Raw genomic sequence first — 20,823 nt, forward strand, 5'->3', positions numbered from 1 at the left:
GGAATGTGGGGTGAGCTAGATGGCGTCTTTGGCCAGGGCGTGGGGGCAGGGCCAGGATGAGCTGATGCCTGCGAGTGCCAAGCCCTGTTTCACAGGGTCTGAAACTTCCCCGATTTTCTGGACTGATATAAGGAAAAAATAAAAACTGCAAAAACAAATTTTGGTTCAAAAGTGACAACCTGCACAGATGCCTGGGTGGCTCAGTCGTTAAGTATCTGCCTTCCGCCCAGGGCGTGATCCCAGGGCCCTGAGATCGAGCCCTGCATCGGGCTCCCTGCTCTGCTGGGAGCCTGCTTCTTCTTCTCTCACTCCCCCTGCCTGTGTTCCCTCTCTCGCTGGCTGTCTCTCTCTCTCTGTCAAATAAATAAATAAAATCTTAAAAACAAAAACAAAAAACAAAAGTGACAACCTGCAGAGTTAAGAAAACTTCAAAATATTGATGGCATCACAAACGCCAGAAAATAATGTTTTCGTGTATTGCCTGCCATCCGTTACCACCTGCTCCTCATTTATTAACTTATTTTGCTGGAACGATCTTTGATCGCTTCTCCATAGGACAATGCTTTTTCTTTTCTTTTCTTTTTTTATTTATTTGAGAGAGAGCGAGCATGCAGGGGGAGGGGAGGAGGGGGAGGGAGAGGGACAAGCAGACTCCCTGCTGAACGGGTAGCCCGATGGGGGGTGGGGGAAGCTGGATGGCACAACCCTGAGATCATGAACTGAGCCAAAATCAAGAGTCGGGCGCTTAACCTACTTCACCGCCCAGACACCCCGGGAGAGCGCTGTTTCTAGTATGTTCCGTAGAACAGGTGAAACACATTTCAGCCTTCCCTCTGGCGTGGAAGATAGAAATTTGTCCTTTCTTAGTGATAGTTTAGAAAATGATGTGTCACGTGTCGTCAGGTGTGACACCATCTGAATTTTTGAGATTGTTGTCAAATGTGGGAAAGACTTTACGGAGCTTCTATCAGCATGTGATAATGTCCATAATCTGGGCATTTTGAGTTTTGTTTGTGAACTGATTAAATTTTAATACTCTTTGAAGTAAGGACACTCATGAATTTGTCGCCAATGTTAATTCATAAGGAGTTTTCTGTTATCTTGATTTCTTGTGAAACCAGTCAGAAACGTTTTCCACTCTTCAGGATGTTAAGATTTACTCCTCTTTCTTAATCTGGTCATCAGATAATCCGAGAACCCAGTCTTTGATTCTACTGGCAGTTTATCTCTTCCTCTTCAGGAATGATTCCTTCGACACGACACGAGAACTTTGTTATAATTCTCATTGTTTGGTGCCTTTGTGACTCTATGTGTTGCATTCCTGAGCGTAGTCTAGTAGGAATGGATTACCAGTCTAATTCTCTCGGGGCCGCATGAACCTGAATGTCCTGACTGAGCGCTCCAGCTTGTTTATTGCGGGAAATGGTCCTCAATCTTGCCTATTTGGCGCCTGAAAATCTGGGGGGGGGGGCGGCATTGGACAGGAAATGTGCTCTTCTGGTGATTAAGGACACCCACACCCCCACACAAAACCACTACATATCCATTTTCTCCATCATTTCCTAAAAGGAAGACCGTCTTAATTCAGAAAGAGTAGGAGGGATGTAACTTTAGAAAAAAATAATCATAGCCCTTCCCAGGCAGGGACAGTTGGCAACTTTTACCACTGGTTTATGGATTTGAGCCTTAGTCCATTGCCTCTTGACTGTGTGACCTTGGGCTGTGTGACCACCTGGCCTCTCTGCACCTCCCTGCCTCCTTCCAAGGGTGGTTGGGAGGATTGAGCGATCTAACCCACAGACAGTTCTCACTCAGCCTACTCCAGGAGTTCCAGCAACTGGCAGTGCTCATCGTCATTATTGACAAGGCAACAGCGCCACCCAGTGGCTTTTCATCCTCACTGCAGACAAGCGGCCTCTGCGCAGCAATAATGAGGCTCAGCTGTGGGCAGTGGGTGGGCACCTTGTGCCAGGGGCCACGGCTGAGGCAGCAGCAGGGAGAAATGCCATAAATATTCATGGCATCATGAATGAAGTTGGGTCCTCACCTGATACTATATGCAAAAGTTAATTCAAAATCGGTCAAATACCAAAACGTAAGACAAAACCCATAAAACTCTTTTTTTTTTTTTTTTTTTTTTTTTAAAGATTTTATTTATTTATTCGACAGAGAGAGACAGCCAGCGAGAGGGAACACAAGCAGGGGGAGTGGGAGAGGAAGAAGCAGGCTCATAGCGGAAGAGCCTGATGTGGGACTCGATCCCGGAACGCCGGGATCACGCCCTGAGCTGAAGGCAGACGATTAACCGCTGTGCCACCCAGGCGCCCCCAAAACCCATAAAACTCTTAGAAGAAAACAGGGCAAAAGTTTCATGACACTGGATTTGGCAATGATTTCTTGGATAGGACAAGAAAAGCACAGGCAACAGAATAAAAACAGATAAACAGACTCCATCAAAATGTAAAATGTATGTCCATCACAGGACACAATCTACAGAGTGAAAAAGGCAGCCTATAGAATGGGAGAGAATACTTGCAAATCATTGATAAGGGGTTAAGATCCAGGATATGTAAAGAACTCTCACAACTCAAGAACAAAACATAAATGACAAAATTCAAAAATGGGCAAAAGACTTGAATAGACATCCCTCTAAAAAACACACAAATGGCCAACAGACACATGAAAAGATGCTCAACATTATTTTACTATTTTTTTAAAGACATACATCTTTTAAAAGACTTTATTTATTTGAGAGAGTCCAAGAGAGAGCAGGAGTGGCTGGGGGGGTGGAGAGGGAGAAGCAGGCTCCCGGCTGAGCAGGGAACCCCACACGGGGCTCAATCCCAGGATCCTGGGATCAAGACCTGAGCTGAAGGCAGACGCTTAACCGCTTAACCGACTGAGCCACCTAGGGGCCCCAAAGATGCTCAACATTGTTAATCATTAGAGAAATGCAAATCAAAACCACAGTGATGCCACTTTACATGCATCAGGATGGTTACCATCAAAGAAACAAAAACCAAATATTGGTGAGAACGTGGAGGAAGTAGGACCTTCCTGCACTATTGGTGGGAGTGTGAAATGCTGCAGCTTCTATGGAAAACAGCGGGGTGGTTACTAGAATGAAAAATAGAATTGCCACATAATCCAGGAACTCTGCTTCTGGGTATATACCCAAAAGAATTGAAAGAAGGGTCTCAAAGAGATATGTGTACACCCGTATTCATAGCACTATTATTCACTGTTAGCCAATATGTGGAAGCCGTCCAAAAGTCCATCAACAGGTGAATAATGGATAAAGAAAATGTGGTCTGCACGTACAATGGAATAATATTCAGCCATCAAATGGAAAGACGTCCTGTCACATGTTACAACCTGGATAAACCTTGCGGACGTTGTGTGAGTGAAAACAAGCCAGTCACAAAAGGACAAATATTCTATGAGTCCACTTATATGAGGCACCTAGGATAGCCAAATTCACAGGGAGAGAAAATAGAACGACGGTTGCCAGAGGCAGTTTTGCAAGATGAAGGGAGTTTTGGAGACTGGACCCACAACGATGTGAATGTATTTAACACCACTGAACTGTACAGTTAAAAAGGATGAAGATGGTAAATTTTATGTTATGTGTATTTTAGCACAATTTTTAAAAATGAAAGTGTCAGTACCACAAAAGACAAGACAAAGCTAAAAGACACAGCCTTTAAGAAAAAACATTTGCAACTCATATGCAAATAAGCATACAGACGACATAAAGAATATTTTTCTATAAATAGAAAATGGTGGGGCACCTGGGTGACTCACTCAGTGGTTTCAACATCTGACTCTTGATTTTGGCTCAGGTCATGATTTCAGGGTCATGAGATCCAGTGCCATGTCGAACCCCACATTGGGCTCCATGCTCAGCAGGGAGGCTGCTTGGGATTCTCTCGCTCCCTCTTCTTCTACCCCCTCCCCTCTCAAATAAATAAATAAGTAAATACGTAAATAAATAAATACATACATACATAAATAGAAAATGGTAAAAGATCGAGAAAGGGACAGAAGAATAAAACAAACGGCTAATAAATCTATGCAAGTATATGTGATCTCACTAATCGTTTGAGAAAAAGGAATGAAAAAGAAAAACTATTTCTCAATCACCCATTTGACTAATTATGATTAATATTATCGATAATAGCAAATAATCGATACCAACGCGAATTCTCCTCAGTGGGTACGGTGAGACGTACCATCCTATGGAATAATGGGACGACTGTTTATAAAAATGACCCATATGTTTTGTGTAAAGTCCACCTATGAGACAATACACAAAACCAGGTTGCGTACGGAAATATATGTCTATGTTCATTTATAATTGGGATTTCTAGTGTGCACATCCTCACCTATTAGAAATATTTTTATTTTCCAAAGCTTTGAAATCAAAGAAGATCACTGTCTTATAGATGAGGTGGTTACTAGGTGAGGCAGAGCTGAGAGAGCCAATTCCTTTGAAATGGAAATCTCTGGAAACTGCGGAAAACAAGTGCGAAGTAGGGAAACCTTCATGGAAAACAGGGAATCAAACAAAGAATTTAGACCAAAGAGCTTTGCACACCGACTTGACTCCATTCCCCTGACTTTCTAAATTGTACACAGAGAAACACAGGCAAAAATTCTAGTCTATGGTCACCTCATTAGACAAAATGGACAGCTGCTCATGTCCCTGTTTCAATACGAAAACAAAACAAGCCAACAAACAACAACAATAAGAAAAGACCCCAAAACCCAACAATAACAAAAGAAACTATGAAAGCAAAAATCTGTAAAATTCTGTTTCATTCAATAAATATTCTCAGAATCTCAGCTAAGAGGTTAGGCCAAACAGACATGGATGAAGGCCGGCACTGCCAGGAGGAAGATGGCCCTGGTGTTCACTGTGGTCCCCACACAAGGGCTTCTCAGACCGTCCATCAGCTTCCTCTTGGGCTGCTTCCTCCTCTTTGCTCAGTGCGGGTCTTTCTTTTGCAAACTGCAGAATAGGTCATAAGCCCCCTTGAGACAATCCAAGCTCCTCAGGCTTATGCAAAGCAAAGGAATATAAATACATCATCCTAAAACATGGGAAATAGAATTCCTATTTCAACTGACAGCTGGCTGATCCTTGTTGATGCAGGAAAGAGTGACTATAACCACTTGTAAGTGTCGGAAGAACCCCTGAGAACATACAGATGAATTTGATTATAGAAAAATAGAAAGACTGTGCATGGCATAACTTTCAAAAAGCCAAGTAAAAAAGATAGAGTACAAAAGGGGAAAAAATTGTATCTTATATCACAAGGTTATAAGTTATAAATAAATTCCTAAATATAAGGAAGAAAAGACCACCAACAGTTCCAGCAGAACATGCTAGAAACAGGAATAAACAGTTCAGAGAAAAAGAAGACAAATGACTCTTAACCTTGTTCAAAAAAGACAAATTCAAATGCAAATTACCCCCGAGATACCACTTCTCTTCTAACACAAGTTGAGAAGTTTCCTAATACACTATGTTAGCGTAGCTGTGCTGAAATAGGGTCTCCCGCATTATTGCTCAGCAAGCGTCATTCAGCCCCAAAGGGAGGGGAATTGGCAATACCTAGTAAGACTGCACAGGATGAACCCTTAGATTCAAGAATCTTCTCAAAGTGTATCCCACAGACACACTGGCAAAAGTACAAACAGATCTGGAGGCATGATCATCTGTTGCGGTGTTGGGAAATTTAAAACATACTTCTAAAGTCCAATGTCTACAAAAATAATAACATCAGACAAAGCTCAGTAACACATATTAAGGAAAATTCCAGAGATTAAAAGCCGTGAGATACACCAAAGGCATTACTTTGAGCCAAATTTACAGCATTAATTATTCGTATTAGAAAATCCAACTTAAGTTAGAAACTGTCATGAGCATGCTATGAATGGGCATCCACGAGTCGTGTCTTTCCCCGATGCCAACCTTCTTCAATTATAAAACAAGCTTACCGTAATTGCAAAGCGGGTTCGGGATTCCAAACTCGAGGACATTTCACTCCACATGTAACTTGGCTTCGTACAGGTCACACAAAGCAGAGCACAATACAAAGTCACGACAAACAAGATAGAACAAGGGGTAAGAAGCTGACGAACCAAACACAAAGTTATTCCTGAGCCTGCCGTTGTGATGAGGACTGGGTCTGGTCTGGGTCAGTGCTGGGCGTTTCCTGCTCGTTCTGTTCAAGCCACGGAGGGTCTCTGCTATATTCAGGGATCAATCAGGGAGAGCCCTTGGTGGCATTTGTCTTTCAAATGTAGTCAGACATGGAAGGGTCAGCATCTGGAGGGTCTGACGGTTTGCTGCAAAAGTCTTCCTATTTTAAGGGAGTTTAATCAGGGCTGGGTCTTTGCTGACCACGTCTGGTTCTAGTGATTATCAGCACTAGGCCCTTCCAGATCCTCTTGGCTTTGCTACTTATCCATTCTGAGTGCCGCCGGCCTGCGCTGGTTTCAGTGATGTCTGGTCCTACCTGCAGGGCCTTTGGCGGCTTGCGTAACGGCTTGACATGAATGACTCCATCTTGCTCTCTGCAGAAACAATGACAGAATAAACTCATATAGTGACAGTAGAAGGTACACAAATGAGAACAGAATGTAATGAAATAGAAAATAGGGATGATAGTAGAAATAAGGCTAAAAATTGGCTTTTTGAGGAAAGTAAATATAGATTAAGTCTTTAATGAGATTTACCAAGGAAAAAAGAAAGCATAAAAAAATTATATCAGGAATTAAAAAGAAACATAAGTATGGATACAGCAGGGACAGAGAAGATAACAAATGGATCTTATGAACACATTTATGCCAATACATTTGAAAAATGTGTACCAAATGTACAGAGTCCTAGAAAAACATAACTTCCCAAAACTGATTTGTGGAGAAATGTGAACTGTAAATAGTTTTATAGCCATCGAATAAATTTAATCATAGTTTAGAAGCTTCTGTCTCTGTCCGTCCGTCCATCTATCTGTCTGCCTCTCTCTCACACAGACACACACACACACACTTTAAAAGATTTTATTTATTTATTTATTTATTTGTAAGAGAGAGAGCACACGCGCACACAGAGAGAGCGAGAAGGAGAAGCAGACACCCCGCTGAGTGGAGAGCCCAATGTGGGGCTCGATCCCAGGACCCTGAGATCATGACCTGAGCCGAAAGCAGACGCTTAACCGACTGAGCCACCCAGGCGCCCCAGAAATAAGCCTTTAAAAGCAATCTTTTTTTCTGTCCACAAGGAGGCAGAAATATGGTATTGCATATGTGGGGAGCTTGGTATATGTGGGTAAAAGTGAAGAAATCTGCCTGCCTGGAACAGAAGATATATTGGGGGAAAATAGAAATAAGATAGGGGGAGAAGGTAGGATTGCTTAGTCACAATCACTCAAGATTGATTTGTTGAGCACAGTCGTGGCTAAGGAAGGAGCGTTTGGAACTCTCACCTCAGCACTAACACACAGATGCATGGGTGGGTGATGGATGGACAGACAGACAGACACACAGATGAAGGGATGGATTTCATAGGTAACAACTTGCCCAGGCTGTTGGGAAGGTAAAAGTTTATAAAGTTTCAGTTAGCCATAAATCTAACAGATTTGTCAGAAGCTAGATTTAATGACATCGAAAGACATAAACCCACGCCAGCCACACGGACTCCCTACATGAAAACCACATGGGAACCAAATATTATTTCCTTCAAGACCATCACCAGCTTCTTCCTGTCTTTTCCCTTCTGCTTCTAAATTGATCTGTTCCTCTGAACTGTCCTAAAGAACCCACCCAGCACAGGCAATACAGCTACCCAGAGACCACATCGAGCCCATGGGTGATGGGCCAATTTTCCCATTTCTACCACGTAACCTTTTAAAAGTCAATCTGAAATTTCCCGATGAGTGCTAGTCAAGTAATATGTGTGATAAAAACCCTCCCATTCCCTTCCCCCCAAAAGAAGTGGTCCTGGCCTGCAATGATCTTTTCTCTTGCCCCACCCTCCTCCTTATAAAAACCTGCCATTTTGTACAACTCCTTGGAACATCTCTCTACTTGCTAGGTAGGCTGCTGCCCGATTTGTGGACCACTTCATATGGCCACTTAGATCTTCAAATGTACTCGATTGAATTTTGCTTTATTAATTTTTGAAATCGAAGTATGGTCAACGTACAATGTTGTATTAGTTTCAGGTATACAACATAGTAATTCAACGCTTCCCTACATTATACAACGTTCACCGTGAATTTTGTCTTTGGACATCACCGATCAAGTTGCCTGAAGAGCCAGGGTCTGTGGTCACATGACCTCACAGGGAGAAGGCTCAGGAGACATGTGTTCTCCCAGCATGAGACAGAATTGGATTCTGATGCCGTGGGAGGTCAATGCCATGAGGAGGGTGGGCCTAGACAAATACGTTGCAACTTGATTCTGTTCCATGAGCCATGGCGAAACTTCTGCAGCCACATCCTGAAAGCCAGAATTCAAATGGGAAGAATAGAACGCTAGCAAAGGGTCACGGAACTGGAAGAAGAGAAACTGGAATTATGACTTCTCATTCTATCTTCCATTCAATCAACAGATGTTACTGGGTCTCTAGAACATTGTTGGTACGGAGAATGCCCCAACGAGTGAGTCCCGAACATGGGAACTGCATAATGTCATGTTTTGAAGACTGTCGTAAATCCTTTGGGATCAATATTATCTGATTCCCACTGGCCTGAGACTGGTGCCTGGGTCCTTCCCTTTGGGGCCAGCACGCCTATCCTCAGGCTTTTACTTCAAAGAGCAGAAGTCCTGAGAACTCCTATGTATTGCTCTTCCCTATCCCATTGCAAAGACTTATTTCTGCGTTCATCAACTAGTCCCACCATCCACAGAGCAAACAGCAGTGAACTTTGACACTGATGAGGGAACGGAAGGCAAGCTGAGGACAAAGCAGAAACTGACGCCCTGCAAACCTGCCCCCCCCCCCAGGGGATGTATGTGACATTCCTCAGGCACGCCTGGCTGCCCAAAAGCTAAGGAAAGGAAAAAACAAATGATTAACTGACAGCACAATCCTGGGAGGCCTGAGTCTCCCTCAGTTTACACACGTCCTAGTGATTTACAAGGAAGAAGCTTTCTTATCAATAGCCTAACTTCCAGAGACCCATAATTCAGTTTCCTGAAGCCCTAACATTTCCATCCCCTCCATAAAATTGAGGGAAACTAAGGCAGAAGGAAATGTAAATAAAACGGAATTTCTTTCCGGACCTGCAGCCCATTGGTAAGGACACGTGATAGGAGGAAAGTAACATTCTCCAGGGAAGCTCCCAACCATCTTACTAGTAACACCTCCTAGAGGGCTCAAGGACCTTAACTTGACAATAGCAAGGCCTCCAGTGTCCTGGGAGTCTTCTTTAACATAGGAAAGTACTTTCTCAACCTCCCTTTGTCCTCACCTCCCCCAACCCCATGGTATATAATCAGCCACCCCTCACAACCCGGGGCAGCAGCTCTTTCTGCCCATGGGTCCTGTCCCCGTGCTTTAATAAACCACCAATTTTGCACCAAAGATGCCTCAAGAATTCTTTCTTGGCTCCGGACTCCACCCCACTGAACCTCCCCTGTATTCTACGACCTCATCAATACGAAGTCCTGCCATATGACAACTCCCTTCGAGAGCTAAGCGTCTTGCTTTAATTCAGTGGGGGAAAGATCCAGAACATTTGGCTTTACATTGGAGGCAGGTCCTCAGGTTGCTTTACTACCAATCCTAGAGGCATGCTCCCAGAAATACCCCCACTCTTAGCATATGTCATTTTATAGAGTAATTTTGTTGCACACGACTTTCTAGAATGACTTTTCAATACCACTCAAGACCTAATAGTTTCTTTATGCTTCCATATAATCTGAGTTCCTTCATGCCAATAGCATGTGTGCCTAAGAGGTCACATCCAGCCCTGGAATCAGGACGTATACTAATCCGAATTCCAGCTGTCGTCTCAGGAAGCTGCACAGAATTCTCTCAGAACCCCAGCCTGGGTGTGTTTTAGTTGCCAACACATCCACAGCATTTGAATCAGAGCTGGGGTTTTCCACTGTCCTCTTGGGATACAGAACTCTTTAATATTGGCGGCACAGGCGGGTTCCGGCATTCCAAAGAGCTCCCATTTATCACAGGCGATCTCAACCGTGCAGAGGATGGGGCTTGCCGCATTCAGCTCTGAGCCGGTGGTAACAAGGTCTCCATTTAGGGATCATGTGCATTTTATTTACACTTTTAAGTACAGATGATAGCACCACTGCCTATCCCTCCTTCTTACTTTCCTCCTTGGAGTTTTACTGGGACCTTAGTGCTTTTCACATAACGTGGACCTAAGCCCAAACTTCACTTCTGGCCTCTTAATATTATCTTCTTCGATACATTACATTGTAAAAGGTGAAATGAAATAGTCACTTATGTCAAGGGGTTTTAAAATGGAACAAGATACCAGGAAGGAGATGGGCCTCACGCACGCACGTCCTCACCTGCAGGAGAACCGTGAATGTCTGAACTGGGCCAGACTGCAAATATTCCAGGGACCCGACCCAAACACCTGGAACTCTCTAGAGTAAGAGATTTTGCTTAGCAATAGCCTTTGAAACCAGGTATGTTCAGCCGAGATTAGTTTTCTGCTACCGACACGAATCTTTGTAATCTGAATTCCTTGTAAATAGCGTATACGAGCATTCCCGTTTGTCTTTTAAAAACCTTTTACTTTTGGGACGCCGGAGTGGCTCAGTCAATTAAGTCTGTCTTCAGCTCAGGTCGTGACCTCAGGGTCCTTGGATGGCAAGACCCATGTGGGGCTCCTTGCTCAGCAGGGAGTCTGCTTCTCCCTCTCCCTTTGCCCTTCCCCCTACTCATTCTCTCCCTCTCGAATAAATAAATAAAATCTTAAAAAAAAAAACCCACAACCTTTTACTTTTTTTTCCTGGGATGGGGGGGACGTGGATGTAAATGATGTGATTTGAAGTTTTGGGTTTGTGAGTGAATGGCTAAGACAGAATTCTTGAGACATTTTTGGTGCAAAAGGGTGATTTAATTACAGCACGGGGACGGGACCTGTGCGTAGAAAGAGCGGCAGCTACAGGTGTGAGGGATGGCTGATTACATATTTTAAGTTTCGTGGAGGGAGAGATGGTAGAGGTGACCTAGGTTTCTAAGGAATTTCTGTATGCGGAAAGCAGGGTCTTACAGGACCTTGAAGATTTGGCTATTGTCAAGATAATGTTACTTTTAGTCTTTAATGAGATATATACATGAAGGTATTAAGGGGGCCACGAACTCTTTGAGGGTCGTCCCGCTCTGCATATTTCAGGTATCTATCTGTGGGCTGCAAGCTGTAAGATTTAATTTAAAGTACATTTTTCTTGCCTTTTGTTCTCAACATTTTGGGGGTTGCTGCCCAAATCTGTGCTCTGGGAGCTGCAATTCTGAAACCCCAAACAAATGCTTCTGTATCTATTTCGGCTCTGCCTCTTCTCTCAGTCGATGCAATATATATATACATATATATAAGCTGTACTCACCACCTCTAGGCCCTTTGAACATTTTAAGTAACTTGATACAATTTGAAACTTGCAGGGAAAATTCAAGCACAGCAAAAGCCTCCTGGTATAGTCTTCACTGAAATGCATTAACTTTATATTCTCTCTCTCTCTCCCTTTTTACAACAAATTGCACACGTTTACTGTTTACATCTTGATGAATTTGGTCATATGCACGAACCCGTGATATCATCACTATAACCAAGGTACTAAACATATCCTTCACCTCCAGAAATGATCTTGTGTTCTTTTGTGGTTGTTTACTTGTTTGAGATGTACCCTCCTGGAAGCAGACGTCTGGGGGCACGCTGGGGGAGGGGAACGGGAAGCCAGGAGGGAGAGAGTGATCGAGGTGATTTTACACGGGATGGTGTAGGATACCCTTCCTTTTACCCAGGTTTCTCTATTAATTTGCAGAGGCATGCTAATTATTCTTTCATCATCCCTTCTCTCTCTGTGATCGTTTCTTCATTCTCTTTTCAAAGATTCTCAGTGCTTTCTTTTTGTCTTAAGTAGGCTGCATGGTGGTTTGGCTCCTCTTTTGGTTTCTTAAAGAACCACCTCTTTATTTATTCTATGTATTTTTTTCACATTCCAATTCATCCTCCTCTTCCATTGGCTGGTTTTCATTAGGCTTATTTTGGTGTGTGATTGTGTTTTGTCCATACAGGTGTAAACACATACATACATACATTAATGTATGTCTAGATCCAAGATATTTAAAATATTTTTCCAAATTGCATTTAGTTATCTATCGCTTTTTGCCTGTATATCCCCGATTTTCCAGCTTAAATACCACCTTCTCACCCACTGCCCTCCCCTCCTTTTTAAAAAAGATGTATTTATTTATTTTAAAGAGAGACAGCGAGCAAGCAGGGGGAGGGGCAGAGGGAGACAATCTCAAGCAGACTCCACGCTGGGCACAGAGCTTGACCCGGGGCTCGGTCCCGTGATCCTGCGATCACGACCTCTGTTGAAACCAAGAGTTGGAGGCTTCACTGACTGAGCCACCCAGGCGCCCCTCCCCTCCTTTTTTGCCCAGAAAGAACACCGGTAGCTTCCTGCAAGTCATCAGGGGCCTAATGATAATTAGATCAACTCTCTGGCATTTGGGGTTGTTTATAAGAGTTATAAATCAGATTTCCCACTGGATTCATCATTACATTGAATCATTCGTGCATCCATCTATTGACTTTTGACATGTGAATTGAACGCATCGTCTTGGCCGGGCACTATTTTATCTACCGGAGAAGGAGCAGAGAAAGAACAGACCAAGTCCCTTCCCTCGAGGCCCTTACATTCTGCTGGTGAAAGACCAACCATAAGTAGTGGTGTAGACTCTGTGAACTTGGGAGAATACCCAGTGCATGACCTGTAACACCAGGGGGCAGAAAGTGGTACGACTTTTTCTGAAGAGCAGGAAAGAAGACCTACTGGAAAGAGTCCCAAGTCCCACGAAGAGGTAGGTACTTACCAAAAGATGCATTTCAGGTGTGCTTAATGCAGGTTCGGGAAATATTTACTAGAAGCCTGCTATACCCAAGGACTGGGCTGGACTCAGGGCAGGGCACACACCGAGGCCACAAGTGATGTCTGGGAGTGTTCCATCCAATTCAATATTCCAGAGTTTTCTCCTCGGATTCCCTATACCCTCTCACCCGGGTTGCCCTTCACCAGACAAACCAGACTCTTAAGCAAACCAGAACACACACTAGTCATGGCCACTGTCTGGAAGGACCTGGGCCAGTTTCTATGGTGCTATCGACACAGGATCCTGGACACCCACAAACATCTTCCTCGGAATCATTTATGAGCACAAGGATTTTCCAGGAAAATCCTAGTGAGGGCTGTGCAACTCAGAAAAAGTAAATCAATGTCTAAATTCAATCCAACCTCAAAGTAACAGGACCATAGAATCTATCGTATTCTGGAACTCACTGCAATGACTATAATTCATTTGAAAAAATAGCCAGGGGTTTTCAAGTGTTTCGCCTACTTAGGCTTTTCTAGTTTTTAGAATATTTTCAAGATATAGCAAACAAAACATTGTATTACTGGCACACCAGACAATGCAGAATTGAGTGTGGAATTAGAGCTACGGGAGAACACAGGTTTCTACAGAATTATGGTGGGGCTTCAAAGCAGTGGGTAAGGTTAGGATTATTCAAGAAAAAGTGGCAAAAGTCTTTTAATTAAAATGGGTGTCCAGTGAAACTACAATAACACTGTATGCTAACTGGAATTAAAATAAAAATTAAAAAATACAATGGGTATACAGTGTGTGCATCAAGGATTTAAATGCAAAACAATGCAATTACAAAAATTAAAGAATTGGTGATTTTAAAATGTTTTTTAAAGATTTTATTTATGTATTTGACACAGAGAGAGAGAGAGAGCACAAGCAGGGGGAGTGGCAGAGGGAGAGGGAGAAGCAGTCTGCCCACTGAGCAGGAAGCCCGATGAGGGGCTCAATCCCAGGACCCCGGGATCATGACCTGAGCTGAAGACAGACCCTCAACCGATTGAAAGGCCCAGGTGCCCCTAAAAATGTTTTAAGTAGCAAAATCAAAGAATGACAGAAACTTGGAAACACTCAACAAAAAAAGACTGACACAACAAATATTTTAAAAAAAATGACTCCCCATACTTACAAACTTACACATCCCTGCAAATCCACTTTGTAGGGATCGAGGCCAAGGAGACGATGACAGAGGAGCCTAGGTTTGGATCCAAGCATAGTCACAGTGATTACAATTTAGTTGTATTGGCAACAGCAGGCTATGGGTTAAAATATGAAGCGTAAGGGCCTAAGTTTCTGGAGCTCCAAGTGCACGTTTCCTAACGTCACCTGTTAGGTTAATCCGGGGATGGTTGATGGGTGAGGTAAGGTGGGGCCGGAGAGCAGGCAGACCCACCCACTACCATCCCAGGGAAACTCAGAGCACCTGTAAACCCGCCAGGTGAACATGAAGGTCGGCCTTATTTGGGGCAGGAGGGAGGCAGGGCCGGAAGAGGCGGGGCCATCAGGGTTGAAATTGAATTGAGTTGGGTACCCGGTGGGCACCAGTCTTGCTGATTGCGGGAGCCTCCCGTAAGGCAGCTAGGCTAGTCCTACAACCACTTGGTGACAGGGTACAGAGCCAGTCCTAGAAAAGGCTCGCTAACCGTTTTGGAGAGAAGCTTTAGCCCCCCTGGCCCTGCGGATGTCCGCACTCAGACCCCGTGGGACTGGAGGAGAGGAACCCCAGGCCACAGAGCGTGGGTACGCCACCCGCAGAGGAGCCTAATTCTTGAGGAGGGAGGTGAGTTGTGTCAGCGGAGTCGGGAGGACCCGTTCGGGTTGCAGGGTGTGTGTGCCTGTGTGTGTGGTGGGGGGTGTCCAGGGCGCACCTGGGCTCCTCACTGTGCCACGGGGGTATGTGGTAGGCGAGAGCTCTGCACACCTGACTCCTACAAGCAAGCACTGTAACCCATGGGGTCCTGTCCTTCTGTGCGAGGAAAAGAATCCTAGTTGACGGTTTGTCTTAAATTTTTAAGACTGTTTTACCAGGTTCCTGCCTTTTGCGACAGGACCCTTCTCTGAGTCTTGTTGGTGTGACTGGAAAACCTGGGTAGTTAGTACGTGATGCTGTGTTTAAAGTCCTAGTTTGTAGGAAGTGGTGTCTAACAGAACCGTGCTCTTCCAGGGCTTGTCTCCTTCGGGCTCCTCACCTTCAGGACGGCAGTGTCGGGCCGAGCCGGGACCCGAGCCCGAGGCAGAGCCCGTGGTCGGACGCCCTCCCAACCCACGCCACCTGGAGCCGCCGTGCCACCTGGAGCCGCCATGCCACCTGGAGCCGCCGTGCCACCGGTGAGCTCAGTCCTGTTCAGTCTCCTTTATGCAAATCTCCTTTATTTTCCTCGACTGCTTCCCTCTCAGGTGTTTTCACATATGCAAATGGACTGACTTCCCACCTGAGTGGATGGAAAGGTTTCTGAATATGTTGGCCCTAGCCGATGACCCCTCTTTGGGAGTGATTTCCAAACGAGCAGCTGAACCCCCACAGACATCCCCACACTCCCGATGTGCTCTCCCAGACATGTCCCACTCACTTCATTTGAAGAAGCCCCATTCTTCCAGTTGCTGGGGCCGCAGTCTTTGGCTCCATAGTGGACTCCTCCCAAACCCTTCTCATGAACAATCAGGAAATGCTGTTGTCTCCCAACTAAAAAAAAAAAAAAAATCTGGTATCTGACAAGATCTCACCACCTCTGAGATCACCCTCTGGTCCAAACCACCAGCATCCCTTGCTGGACACGGCAAATGGCCTTCTAACTGGTCTTGCTTTTGCCCTGGTCTTTCTTTCCGTGTTTCCCAGCACAGAACGCGATAAATCGGTCCATGCAGCTCCTCTGCCCAACGCTCTCCCTTCTATGGGTTCCTGACTTCTTAGAGGCACATTGTTCAAAACGGCTTCCCTCCCACCACCTCCCCGACTTCTCCTGCCTCTCTCCCCCTTGCTCCCGGCACAGGGGCCATCTTGTCCTTCCTTGGACATTTCCGCCTTAGAAGTTTTGCTCTTTTTCCTCTACCTGTGGCTTGTGTGACCTTGTGACTCTCTTCCATCAGGTCTTTGATTCCGTCTCAACTTCTCGGTGAGGCTCTGCTTCATCTCGTGTTAACTTAACCAACCCCCTTCACACCCCCCCTTCCCAGCAACGCCCAATCTTCCATACTTTGCTTTGTTCTATTTTTCTTCATTTCCCTGGCAATGAACATGCGAATGCTATATAAGTCATTATTTTTATTTTCCGTCACCGGCACGTGAGCCTTTACAAGGGAACGTGCTTCATGCCCTGATAGTGCGTTGGCACATTGCAGGCAAATAATTTTTGGGTGATGAACAAATACCGTTAACACCACTCTTTCTGACTGTTCCCCAAAACATGCAGACCCAGCAAACTGGCCAAATTCCTCCTAGCCCCCGGCCACTGCAAGTGAAAAGCCAAGTGCTTCAGCCCGCACAACGAAGAAGGCCAAGAAGAGCAGCTCGGCCTCCAGGTAAAAAAGAGAGGGATCTGGTGAGGGACGGGGGACGTTTAATCCATGAAGGCGCATCACAGTGATAACATTCCAGGCAGAGAACCTCAGGATCCCCTTGGGGTTTGGCAGGATGGGAAGAGTGTACGGCCCGCCACTATTTTTCTTTTCTGCAATGAATTGATCAGTCAGCATTTTATTCCCCCTGTATTTTAAGGCTTATGGAAAAGAAATGGAGATTGACAACAATCAGCCTAGCCAGTTGTTTAATAGAATTGCTTTTCAGATTTGGACAGTACGTTTGTATATAGTAACTCCAAGCGCAGTAGGAACTCTAGGAACATGATTGGGTTGGTAAATCACTGCACTGGGAGGTTGAGCCGCTCCTTGAGCACCTCCTGCATTGCGTTATCCTCTTAGTGGGAAGCGATCCTTATACAGGCGAACGCAAAGGCTCCTATATTAGCCAAGCATTTGGTTAATGCAATTAGACCTCAGACCTGATTCTCGGATTTGCTCCTATTTGCATAAGCATGGAGCATGGAGAATGACGTGGGGGCTCGATCTCACGACCAGGAGATCCTGACCTGAGCCAAAATCAAGAGTCGAATACTCAACTGACTGAGCCACCCAGCACCCCATTAAGTTTTAAATTGTTATTAATTATGGTGAGAATAGGTAACATAAGATCTATCCTTTATTTTTTTTAAATTTTTTATTATGTTATGTGAGTCAGCATACAGTACATCCTTAGTTTTTGCTGTAGTGTTCCATGATTCATTGTTTGTGTATAACACCCAGTGCACCATGCAATACGTGCCCTCCTTAATACACATCACCGCCTATCCCAATCCCTCACCCCCCTCCCCTCTGAAGCCCTCAGTTTGTTTCCCAGAGTCCATAGTCTCTCATGGTTCATTCCCCCTTCTGTTTACCCCCCCTTCCTTCTTCCCTTCCTTCTCCTACCGATCTCCCTGCTATTCCTTATGTTCCACAAATGAGTGAAACCATATGATAATTGTCCTTCTCTGCTTGACTTATTTCACTTAGCATTATCTCCTCCAGTGCCGTCCATGTTGTTGCAAATGTTGGGTAATTGTTCTTTCTGATGGCTGAGTATTATTCCTTTGTATATATGGACCATGTCTTCTTTATCCATTCGTCTGTTGAAGGGCATCTTGGCTCCTTCCACAATTTAGCTATTGTGGACAATGCTGCTATGAACATTGGGGTGCATATGGCCCTTCTCTTCACTATGTCCGTGAGATCTATCCTTTAAAGTAGTTCTAAGTGTACGATACAGCACTCTTTAACTATAGGTACAATGTTGAATAGCAGATCTCTAGAACTTCTCTTGCATAATGGAGACTTTACGCCTGTTGATCAGCAACTCCCCGTCCCTCCACCCCCACCCCTGAATACCACCATTCTACTCTCTGCTTCTAGGAGTTTGACTATTTTCGATGTCTCCTATCAATGGAATTATGCTGTATTTGTCCTTCTAGGATTGGCTTATTTCACTTAGCAGGATGTCCTCAAGGTCATGTTGTTGCGTATTGCAGGACACCCCCCCCCCTTTTTTAAGGCTGAATAATACTATATTGTGTGAATATGCCACATTACCTTTACCCGTTCATTCATTGGTGGGCATTTAGGTTGTTTCCAGGGCTTGGCTATTTTTAATACTGCTGCAGTGAACATGGGAGTGCTAATATCTCTCCGAGATTCTGATTTCAATTCTTCTGAAAGAATCCCCCAGAAGTGGGATTGCTGGGTTGTGTCGTGGTTCTACTTTTAAGTGTTTTGAGGAATCTCCACACTGTTTTCCATAGCAGCTGTACCATTTTTGCATTCTCGAAGGGTTTAAATTTCTCCACATCTTCATCAGCACTTGCTGTCTTTTTGTTTTGTTTTTTGGATTTTTTTTCTATATATAGAAAACCATACTTACAGATGGGAAGTGATAGCTCACTGTGTGGTTTGCAATTTCCTGATGATTCTGAGCATCTTTTCATCTACCTGTTGGCCATTTATGTCTTCTTTGGGGAAATGTCCACTCAGGTCCTTTCTCAATTAAAAAAAAAATGGGTTATTAGAGTTTTTTCCACTCTTGAGTTGTAGGAGTTCCTTATATATTTTGGAAATTAACCCCACGTATCTCAGTACATGGTTTACAACTATCTTCTCCCATTCCATAAGTGCCTTTCCTTCTGTTGATTCATTTGTTGTACAGAAACTTTTTTAGCTTAAATTCCCTCTTGTCCAATTTTGCTTCTGTTGTCTCTGCTTTTGGTGTGTTACATTGTAGATATTTTTATAATAAACTGATACAAAATCCAGATGCCATGAAATTATAAATGTGAATACACAATAGTAAAATACCTATTTTTGTCATCTATATCGTGTCTGAAGAGTTAGGATTAATGCTTCACGTAAAGTCCATTATATGTAGCAAGTACTAATGGGGCCAGCTGTTTTGTTTCACTGAAATTTGTGATAAGTTTGATTGCTGGGTGGGTCTGGAGTTAGTTGAGTTTGATAAAAAGCATTATAAAAATTTATATGTAAAATGAAATTTAATAGTTTTTTGGTTTTTTTTTTAAAGATTTTATTTATTTATGTGACAGAGATAGAGACAGCCAGCGAGAGAGGGAACACAGCAGGGGAGAGGGAGAGGAAGAAGCAGGCTCCCAGCCAAGGAGCCCGATGTGGGACTCGATCCCGGAACGCCAGGATCACGCCCTGAGCCGAAGGCAGACGCTTAACGACTGCGCTACCCAGGCACCCCTAATAGTTTTTCTATTATAGAAATTCAGACTCTGGTATAAGATCTTCATAAACTAGGAATAATAGCTTCCAGAAGTAACATTTTGAAGAGAACCAGTTTTTGCAGTCCAGAGCATGGACTATATTAGCCATTCAGGGGTATAGGGTTTATGGATAATATAGGTTTCTTTCACAATATTTGAAATATTCTTTTGCACTGTCCTCCAAATATTGACCTTGGAAAATACTTAGGCCTGTATGCATATTACAAGGTGATTTAAAAAAAAAAAAGCTTTTCCCAGTTGCTGTTAATAAAAAAAAAAAAAAAGATCAGTTCTGTATCAAAAGCATTTCATAGATTTTTTAAAATTTATTTTTCTTAAGATTTTATTTATTTATCTATTTGACAGACAGCCAGCGAGAGAGGGAACACAAGCAGGGGGAGTGGGAGAGGAAGAAGCAGGTCCCCAGCGGAGCAGGGAGCCCGATGCAGGGCTCGATCCCAGGACCCTGAGATCACGCCCTGGGCCAAAGGCAGATGCTTAACGACTGAGCCACCCAGGTGCCTGCCTGCCTGCCTGCCTGTCGAGAGAAAGAGAGAGAGAGAGAGAGAGAGAGAGAAAGAGAGATTTATTTATTTATTTATTTTATTTTTTTATTATTTTTTAAACAGCCTGTTCAGTCAGTCAGCATTTTCTGGTGCCTGTGAGAGGGCAGCGTGGTGCCAGGTGATTGGCCTATAAAGCCAGTAGAGAAGGGACAAAGTTTCTGCTTTGAAGCTTGCACTCTGGACAAGTGCCTGATGAAGGCAAATGCCACGGCACCGATGACTGGGTGGGGTGGGGGGGGTGGTCAATCCACTGATGTGGATTGGGGTCTTGTTGGGAGAAGCTTCCGGATCACATTCCCCCTTTCGGGTGACCCATGACTGAGATACCATGGTTTGGATCCTTGGACAATCAATCCTCTTTCCTACCTCCAGTGACCTTAACTTAGTTTTATTTAATAGCTGGGGTTTGATAGTGTCCTGTTCTACTTCTCCCCTTTTTTATCACCTAAAACTCATGGCTTTCACAAGTGTTTCCATGTGGAGGAAACGCAGCTGGCAGCTACACTGCAGGCGACGTCGTCGAGGGAGAAAAACCGTTTTGGGGGCATTTTTCGAGACCATGTGGTGGATACCCGGCAGTACTTGGACCACGTGAGCGAGTCCACAGCAGGTGTGCTGGCCATTAGCAACCCAGGGTTAGGGAATGGCTCTCGTTAACCGTGTGCTGGGGTGTCGTTTGCGTTTAAGGGTGCGTGCGGAGCTTCGTCCCGTCGCCGTGACGGGAGGTTCCCTCCTGTCTGTTCTCCTTGTTGTAAGAGCACCCACTTCTGCAGAAACGAAGACCTATTTTAGAGTCCCAGATGGACTCTTCATC

Source organism: Ursus arctos, unplaced genomic scaffold, assembly GCF_023065955.2.
Source record: "Ursus arctos isolate Adak ecotype North America unplaced genomic scaffold, UrsArc2.0 scaffold_34, whole genome shotgun sequence".
Classification (NCBI taxonomy): Eukaryota; Metazoa; Chordata; class Mammalia; order Carnivora; family Ursidae; genus Ursus; species Ursus arctos.